The sequence below is a fragment of the Gossypium raimondii genome, chromosome 2, assembly GCF_025698545.1.
Source record: "Gossypium raimondii isolate GPD5lz chromosome 2, ASM2569854v1, whole genome shotgun sequence".
Lineage (NCBI taxonomy): Eukaryota > Viridiplantae > Streptophyta > Magnoliopsida > Malvales > Malvaceae > Gossypium > Gossypium raimondii.
Window position 1 is genome coordinate 14,056,600 of NC_068566.1, and position 10,402 is coordinate 14,067,001.

General features: G+C 34.7%; 1 non-coding gene across 1 annotated transcript; it reads left to right on the forward strand.

The window, feature by feature from the left end:
• The first annotated feature begins 797 nt into the window (after nucleotides 1-797).
• LOC128039479 (small nucleolar RNA R71) lies at nucleotides 798-904 on the forward strand. Its single transcript, XR_008193983.1, has one exon. It is a non-coding gene; the product is annotated as a small nucleolar RNA R71 (small nucleolar RNA).
• Nucleotides 905-10,402: the final 9,498 nt, after the last annotated feature.

Sequence of the window (10,402 nt, forward strand, 5' to 3'; positions counted from 1 at the left end):
TATGGCACTCAAGGTTTATATTCCTTACCAACCGGCTTTTGTTCATTCTGGCCTCAGCTCTAGTTCAAATTCAACTAACCCTTCTTCATCTCGCACAGTAATTGCATGAAGCTGCTCCCTAGGGTTAGTTTCGGTATTGCTGGGCAAACTACCTTGTGGTCTTTTCGAAATCAATTTAGCAAGTTGACCGATTTGATTCTCGAGTCCTTCAATTGACGCTTACTGATTTTTAAGTGCTGCTGCAGTGTTTTGAAAGTGGGTTTTTGACACCAAAATAAACTTCGTCAACATCTCCTCGAGATTTGGCCTTTTATCTTGCTGGGTTGTTGTTGGAAGCCTGAAGGGGATTGTGCTCTTTGATTTCCCTGCATTATAGGTGTTACTATAAGGGTTATTTTGAGGCCTAGAATTATTACCTATATAATTGCTTTGTTCGTTCTCTATATTAGGACCGTAGTGTAAACATTCTGGATTGTTCATTCCTCCTCCATTTGTATCGCACTGCATCACCAGATGTACATGCGTAGAAACATATAAACCATCAATTTTCATATTTAATTATTCTACCTAATTTGATAACATGGTGACCGCATCTAAATTGAAAACCCTGTCTGCTTTCATCGGCTTCATCCTTATGACTTGCCATGAATAATTATTCAGTGCCATTTCCTCTATAAATTCATAAACCACTTCAGGTGTTTTGTTTGTTCAGAGTTCCACCGGCTGCTGCATCGATCAATTACCTAGTTGAGGGATTCAAACCATTGTAGAAGGTTTGAACCTGTAGCCATAGATGTAATCCATGGTGAGCGCACCCTCTCAGTAAGTCCTTATACCTCTCCCATGCATCATATAGGGTTTTTAAGTCAATCTAAATGAAGGAAAAGATATCATTCCTCAACTTAGTTGTCTTAGCCGGTGAGGAGTACTTCAGTAAGAATTTTTCAGTCATTTGATCCCATGTAGTGATAGAACCTCGTGGTCAAGAATTTAACCACTGTTTAGCGTTGGTCCTCAATGAGAAAGGGAATAAACGTAGGCGAATGGCATCGTCAGAAACACCATTTATCTTGAAAGTATCACAGACTTCCAAAAAATTAGCCAAATAAGTATTTAGATATTCATCTTGTAAACCATCAAACTAAAAAATTGTTGTATCATCTAAATAATGTTCGACTTCAGTTCAAAATTATTGGTAGCAATGGTGGGTCTCACAATACTCGATTCAGTTCCAGTTAGATTGGGCTTGGCATAACCGTACATAGTATGAGGAACAAGATTTTGATTTGTAGGATTTGCAGCAACCGCAGGAGGCAGCTGATTATTCTGATTATCTCCCTTCTCCTCAGTAATAATAACTTCTTCTTGCTTGTCTACTATACTCTGTCGACTTTTCCTTGCTTCTCTACGATTTCTACGAGCTGTACTTTCAATCTTGTCAAATAATAATGGTCCCGACAGGTTTCTTCTAGTTATAAACTAAAGGAACCTGCCAAAAGCAAATAAAAGAAAAATTAGAAAACAAAAATTAAACTAAAAACAAAAATAAAATGCAATAAAAATAAATGGCTAAATTAATAAAAATAATTTGCTCCTAATATTTTAGTCCTTGACCAAAAACTTGATGGTCACTAAACTAACTATAAATACGACTAAGGTAAGCGTACCTATCGAACAATAATATAGTTATGGTGAGTAGGGAATGTCATATCCACGAGGACTAAAAGTACTAGTAATTACCATTTTTCTATTATTTAGCCGACAAATTAGAGTGATTGTTTTTAATCTAAATTTACTGATCTAATTTATCTAATAACACAACAGTGAATGAAATAGGAAAATAATCAAAGATAACCAATGAGATAGACAATACCTAGGAAAGAATCCACCTAGACTTCACCTATTATTCTGAATTTGAATTAAACGATTTATTCACTTGTGTCTTGATCCTTAGAAATCCCTCAATTATTTTAATATCTCTTTCAAGAGAAAGAACAATTGACTCTAGGTTGATCAATAGAAATCTCTTTCTAATTAAAACCCCTATTAATGTATTAACTCGATCTATGGATAGATTTGACTTTAATCCGGTAGATTTATGTCGTCCTATTTCTAAGATTGCATGCAACTCCGCTCAATTATGCTAAATCTTCTCTTAAATAGGGGCTTTTGCTCCACTGAAATAAGTACATTAAACATGAATTAGTATCACAGAAATATTAAAATAATAAATAAGCACACAAAATTGAGAACAAGAATCAAGAATTTATCTTGTAAATCAGAAATCAAATAATAAGATTCATCATTGGTTTCATCCTCCCTAGGTATCTAGGGAATTTAGTTCATAATCTTGAATATAAACATTTCAAAGTTAGGAGAACCACAACACATAAAGAAACTCAATAAAACTACAAAAGAAATTAAATGGAGATCTTTGATCTTGAGGGAGATCCACTTTTGAGTTGTTTCTGATAGCGTTCTTCGAGTGTTTTCTTCAATCTTCTCTGAATTCCTCATAGGTCTTCTTATAATTGGTATTTATAGACTTTAGAACGCTCAGAAAGCCTAAAAATTGGGTTTTTCTGCGTATTTGGGAAGCAGGTTGCGCAATCAACATGGGCTGACACACGGGTGTGTGGCCAGCTCATGTTACTCACACGGGCTTGTGCCCAGCCTGTGTGGCAATGCCCAGGCCGTGTGGATCCTAAAAACAACTCTTTTTGTCTAATTTTGGCTTGTTTTTCACTCATTGCACTCCCCTCTGCTCACCTTAGTATAGAAACATGAATTTAAAGGATAAGGAGAATCAAATTCATTAATTTAAATAATAAATCATCCAGAAATGCATCAAGAATGGGATTAAAAATATGTTACTTTTATGGCTTATCAGCATCAAAAAGAGGTATTTTGGGAAAAACCATGCTACAAGATTTTTGAAAAATTTATTTTTTGTAGGAAATTAAATTCGAGATTACTATTAAAACTTTAGATAAAAAGTAAACTTTAGGTTGTGAAGATTTAGGAGAATAAATATTGCTTTAACTTTTGTTTGAAAACTGTATATATACTTTAGATTTAAAACTTTTGAAATATCATTATGAACACCCAAGGCAGACGTGGTAGGGGTAGGCCATGTAGGGCTACACCTATAAAGTTACCCATTGTCCAGGGAGAAAACCCAATACCTGAGGAGGACTATGTTGAGAACGAAAACAGTGACGACACAATGACCTAGGTGATGTTGAGGATTTTGCAAAGGGTTGTTGGAGGCCAAACTGGATTAGGGAGTCAGGGATCTGTTGTGGGGAGGCTTCGATCGAATAGGATAGAAATGTTCAAAGGAGTTGGTGGAATGAATCCAACGGTGGTTGCGTATTGGATAGATTCGACGAAGAGAAATGTGAAGGATTTAGACTATACTCTAGAGTAGAAGTTGAAGAGCACTATGTCCTCACTAAGAGAGGAGGCATATCATTGATGTAGTTTACCGTAAGAGGTATGCAAGTTCACCGCATAAATTGAAAATACTTTTGAGAGGCCTTCCAGAAAAATTTTGTGGGCACTAGTTATGTGGAGGCTTGTAGGCTCAAAGTTATCGAGATAAAACAAGGAGACAAGTCCGTGGAAGAATATGAGGCTGAATTCTTGAGGCTCAGCTGATATGCTCAAAGTATGGTCACCACGGAGCAGGATAAATGCTTGAGGTTCAAAAATGGGATACTTTTCGACCTTAAGATTCAAGTTGCTGCACAACAAGAACGGGTGTTTTAGACCCTAGTGGAGAAAGCCAAAATAGTGGAAGAGATTAAACTAGTGAATCACGAACAACTGGAGAAAAGTAAGGTCTCGGTTAAAAGATATTTGGGTTCCACTAGTTCAAACTCTCATCCAATAAAATGGGCTAGAGAGGGTAGACCGTAGACAAGGAGAGCGATAACTAATTCTAGGGGTAAGGTTTACCACTATAAATATTGTGGAAAGTGCCACCTGGGAGACTGTTAGAAGAAAATGGATGCTTGTTTGAAATGCAGATTAATAGAGCAATTGATGAAAGATTGTTCTCGTTTGAATAATCAAGGAAAAAAATTGACCAAAAATTAGGGATTAGGCTAGCTACCTTTGAGGGGCCGTTGACAAAATGGGGCTACAAATACTGTAGCAACCAACACAAATAGAACCAAGGCTAGGCAACCTACCCTTGTTTAACGTCGTCAGGGGTTGTGAGGAGAGGGATGCGTCTGATGTTATCATAAGTATTTTTACCATTAATTCAATCTCACACTTTTCCTTAATTGAAATAGGATCCACCCATTCGTATGATGCATGTAATATGTCTGATAAATTAGATGTTGTGGTAAAGGAAATCACTATTGATGTAACCGTAGTAAGCCCCTTAGTATAGTCAGTTATTGTAAATAAAATCTATAGGAGATGTCCATTGGAGGTTCAAGGGGTAGTGTTTCCAGTAGACCTTATGGAGTTGCCTTTTAGGGAGTTTGATTTAATTATAGGTCTGGATTGGTTATCATAACACCAGTTCCCTTCTGGGTTGTTACAACCTATCAAAATACCTTAGTGGAAGTAGGAGCGAATAACGATCGCCTTTGTTAGTGTGTTACCCTTAACACCCACTAAGAAAGATTCAATTTGGTTAATAGTAGAACGGTTGACTAAGTCAACACACTTCTTACCTATAACACCCTTAACCAGTATTCGTCGCCAGAATAAGGTTAAAAAGCATTACCAAAAAAACATAACTCAAATCATTCATTTCCAACATTTCATAATCATTGCAAAATCCAATCAAACACAAGCATAACGTCCCTATCTCGAGCCTTCGAGGCCATAGAAACACTTTTGAAATGATTCAAGACTAAATCGAAAACATTTAGAACTTTATGGTAAAATATAAAAAAAAATCACACTGTAAGGGTCACACGGCCGGGTGGCTAGGCTGCGTGACTCTCGCGGCTGAGACACAAGATCATGTCTCAGGCTGTGTCATATTCGAAATAGGGACACATGACCGTGTCCCAGCTAGTTTTTGTGCCCGGGTAACTCACTGACTTGGGTCAAACGGCCAAGCCACACACTCGTGTGCCAAGCCATGTAACATTCGAAATGCAACCTTTAAAACACATAGGGGACACATAGCCACGTCGCGTGGCCATCTGGACAAGAAATTTTCCAATTTCAAGCCATTTCCTTCACCCTAATCAAGCATGATCCCATGAACCAATTACACATACATTCAAGCCTTCAAAATATACTTAAAACATGTATAACGATGACTAAATCATTACACCATTTATCCATAGAACTAATATGTCAAATAGCACCTCAATCACAAATCATCAAACCAACCTAAACATAAACATATTTGGGCAGAAATCAACCACACACAACTACCTATTTTTATACCAAGCCATAGCACAATTGACCATATGCCAAGGCACATCTAAACATACCAAATTGGTAATTCAAAACATACATTCATTTAGCCACATCCACACCAACCATTAAAACAACAAAGTACCAAAAGCACACCAACCATATTACCATTTTTATAAGCCAAACATAACAACTAGATCATCAAACATAATTCACCTATACATGCCATTATAACCATGACCTATACATCAAAATCTACCGAAATTTATGTTGGATAGTGTGATAAATCTCCGACGATCTTCCAAACCGGTCGAGCCTCCAATAATCTAAAAAGTAAAGGAAAGTAAATACCTAAACAAAGAATGCTTAGTAAGTTCATATAACCACCAATGAAATTTATAGGTGAAATAAAAAAACTATACCAATGCCTCAAGATTTATCAACTACTTAACCACCAACTCACAAATGAGAAAGTCTATCAACATCACTTCTTTTTCATTCCTAATATAATAGGATTTTTACAAGACATATTACATAATCATTAACCCTTGCATAAGATCATGAACCATTCCATTTGCTTACTTTCCATTCCATTTACTTACTTCACATTTCATTTACTTATCATAAACTTAAGTAACATTATCGATTCACAAATTAGCGTATTTATTCATGACACAGGTAAATTCATTCATAACATAAGAAAATTTCTCACATATAAGTATGTCATTCAACTCATCAGTCCTTTTATCATCGCATTACATCTCAATTATGAACTTACCGTTTCATTACCTTTTACTACCCATTTCATTTGCATAACACAAGACATAAGCATAAACATCAACCATAACCACAAGCTTAACACAAGCCTAAACATCATCATCACAACACAAGTTAATGCATTTATACACAACTCTTTTGGTATCAATCACGTGATAAATCATTTCTTTAGAAATCACATCTTTTGATTCATACCACCTTTTCATGAACATAAGCATATTTTCATTTTGACACTTACCATTTCAATGTATAATACTACCATTAATCATAATCTAATCAAACCATAAGCTTGGAACAAGCCTAAGCATTACCAACTACACATATTATTGTATATACGCATAATTAACTTGTAATATAATAAGGTAAGTCATTGCACATGAACAAATTAATTTTGTAATCATTAATTTCATGACCATAAGTATACTTTCATTGAACATTTCTTTCTCAGTCCTTTTCATTGATTCATGACATAAGTCATTTGAATACATACCATTCCTTTCCATTTTATACTTGTTGAACTAGTAACTTAACTCGGATGCTCGGGTAACTACACCATACCAAGGGCATCATAGATGCATAACAGGACTACCAAGTGCAATTAGGGGTATCAAAGTGCAAACAGGGGCATAGATATAGCATGATTAAAACTTCAAGGTCTCAACCATGGCTTTCAATTGAGGAAGAAGAAACTAATTTAGGAAGATAACTTTTGTTTCTTTTTTTAACCTTTTTCTTTATTTTAATGATAAAATTAACATATAAAACATATAAAGTTAAAAGAATTTAAAGCTTTAACCATCCACCATCTTAAAAATGGATAATTTATCCATTATTAAGGCCATCCAATTATGTTTCTTTAATCAATTAACACCTTTAAACTAATAGCGATTGACTTTTCAACTATTACCATTTAGTTCTTTTTGCTTAATTAACTATCTAAACATTAAAATTTCTTAACGAAACTTTAATACAATCTTAATAACACTCGTAAATATAAAATATTTATGGCTCAATTTATAAACGTGGTCCTGATACCTCATTCTCTAAAACCACTTAACTTTAAGGTTATACCACTTGAATCCAATTGTTTTTCCATGTAGTAGAAATTATCAATTCAAAATTTATTTTAACACCATAATTGACTCGTGAATATTAAATAATAATATTTATGGACTTGCTCGTCAAATTTGTGGCCCTAAAACCACTATTTCTGACACTACTGAAAAATGGGTTGTTATATTACCTGTCTGTATTTTACATGGTTAAGTTCTATATTTTTGAGATAGTGAGGTTGCATGGGGTACCCATATGGATTATCTCTGATCGAGATCCCTATTTTAAATCTCGATTCTTGAATAAGCTACAAGAGTCACTAGCTACTCATTTGGATTTTAGTACTATATTCTACCCGCAAACTGACAGGCAATCTGAATGGGTTATACAAATATTAGAAGATATGTTAAGAGGCTACATTTTTAAATTTTGAGGTAGCTGGGAAGAGCATTTGAATTTAGCCAAATTTTCTTACAATAATATTTTCCAATCGAGTATTTAAATGACACCTTATGAGGCCTTGTATGGTCATAAATGCTGAACACCTTTGTGTTGGACCGAACTGGGTCAAAGGAAAGTTTTGGGTCCTGAGTTAGTGTAAGAGTCTGAAGGGAAAATCAAGCTGATTCAGGATAGACTAAAAGTGGTTTAAGATAAACAGAAGTCATACACGGATTTAAAAGGAAAGACATTGAATACAGTTTCGGCGATCTAGTCTTCTTGAAAGTGCCCCATGGTGAAAGATGCTAAGATTCAAAAGAAATGGCAAGTTAAGTCCTAGGTTCATAGGACCTTATAAAAACCTTAAAAGAGTTGGTTCAGTTGCATATCATTTAGAATTACCTCTAGAGCTTGACCAAATTCATGTTCATGATGTCTTTCATGTCTCCATGTTGAGACAATACAGATCCGACCCTTCCCACATTGATCCAATCGAAGAGAATAAGTTACGACCAGATTTTTCATTTGAGGAAGAACCTGTGCAAATTTTAGATCATGATGTAAAGATTCTAGGAAGGAAACGGATCCCTCTTATGAAAGCACTATGGTGAAACCATAGCACAAAGGACACCATATGGTAATGGGAAGACGTATTTTGTCAATAATATCCTCACCTATTCGAACCAAGTAAAATTTGAGGACTCTAACACCCTAAAATATATAGGTTTGGATGAAATAATTAAGCAAGAAATGACTTAGTCTTGGTGATTATGTAGTTAATGCACTCCTTGGAGATCTTCGGTTCTATCCACTCCTCTCTCATTTCTTTTCTTTTTGTTTTTAGCAAACTAGGATGAAAGCCACTCTAAAATAAATATTAATTGGAGTAAAAACTTAACAAGTATGGGTAGAAACCTAATGGTTAAGCCTTTGCATTTCCCCCTTATATTCCTAAGTTTAAGTAGAATCCTAATGGTTAAGCCTTTGCATTTCCCCCTTATATTCCTAAGTTTAAGTCACGCCTATCTTCATTTTTCTTTTAATTTAGGTAGCATGGGTAAATTACCATGCGGCCTATTTAAAGTTAGTAAAAACTAGCTACTTAGTTTAATCTTCCTTAATTAGTCATAGTTTTTTTTATTTTTTTTCAAACCCTAATTTGAATTCTTTTTCCCTTCCCCCTGTTTCTATCCCCTTTCTTTTCCGTTCTCTTCTTTGCAAATTTTTTTCCCTATTGTTGAAATTTACTTTTGCTCAGTCCCTGATTTCATCTTGTTTTCAACTGGAATCGTAATCGTTGCTAGAAACCCCCAATATTTGCCAAGAAGTGGTAAGTAAGCTTCACATGCCGAAGTTGGTATGCAAACTTTATAGATTTTCTATCTAACGATAATCTTGCGATCTATTGAACGATCTTTCTTAGTTTTTCCTCAACACTCTCGATAATATTGAAAAATCTTGAAATTTGTTATTAATTACTGTGTAAATTTTGTTTGAAGGGCCCATTTAGGTACTCGAATTAGATTCGAACGTATGGAACGTCGCTCGAGATCTTGGTGACAAGTGTGTGTTATTTTACAAGTGAATCGGGGCAAAACTGTGCCCAGGATAGGGTACATAGATTTCCACATGGGCATGTGGGCCATATGTATGGACTACACGACAATGTCCCTTTTTTTATTTCGATTCGCACACAGCCTAAGACCTTCCACACGGCCTTCCACACGGTTGTGTCTTCCCTGTAGGTTGATTTTGCAAATACGGCATGACCACAGTCTGTTACACGACCTAGCCACATGGTCAATTGAGCCCCTAATAGTATGAATTATGTTAGAATCTACTATTTGATGGATTGATTTAATATGATATCTACATATATTTGCATGAATTGTGAACAATTCATATGTTTACTGTTTTAGAGTTTGTGATTGTATGTATAGTATGACGTATGCCACCATTAAATTGAACACATAAATAGCATAATTTTTGCTACTGAATTGATCTGTCACAATCATATTAATTGCTACTAAATCGAACCATTGTGAGCGTATTGTTTGCTACTATGCTGTTATGCTAAAAGCATGTTAAAACAGACTGTATTGATTTATTGAGCATGCCATATTGCATTGCATTGGGTGGGACGTTATGAACAGAGGAAGTATTGATAGTTTATCTACATTTATTTTGTTGTGTACCCATAGCCATAGATATATTCCACCTGCACATTTTTATTATGCATCCACAACCCTTTTGCAACTATTACCTGCAAACATGTGCATCCATGGCCATTGGTAGATTTTTCCTGTATCATTTTTCTATCTACCCACAGCCATTAGTAGTTATTCAGTAAACCGTCAATTTTTGATTCAACCAGTTTGACGGATTCCATTGCCAAATATTTTATATAACTTTGAAAACTTTTAATATTGACATAATAGTAACTTTAGCCCTCATCGTTTATAGATTGTGCCAATTTAATCTTGATTCTAAAAAAGGCAACTCCTTAACATTTACATAGTGCAATTTTGTATTTTTTTACAGTTTTGCTTTTATTTGTAACATTCAAGGTTAAATTTAAAACAATAACAAACGATAAAATTATTATATTAAAATTTTAGATTTTTAATTTTAATATATTTTGGATCAAATATAATTGATAAATTTATTTTTTAGCTTTTAAGGTGAAAGAGTCATAAAAAACAAAACTATAAAAAATCAAATTATACAAGGTGTAAAAGTT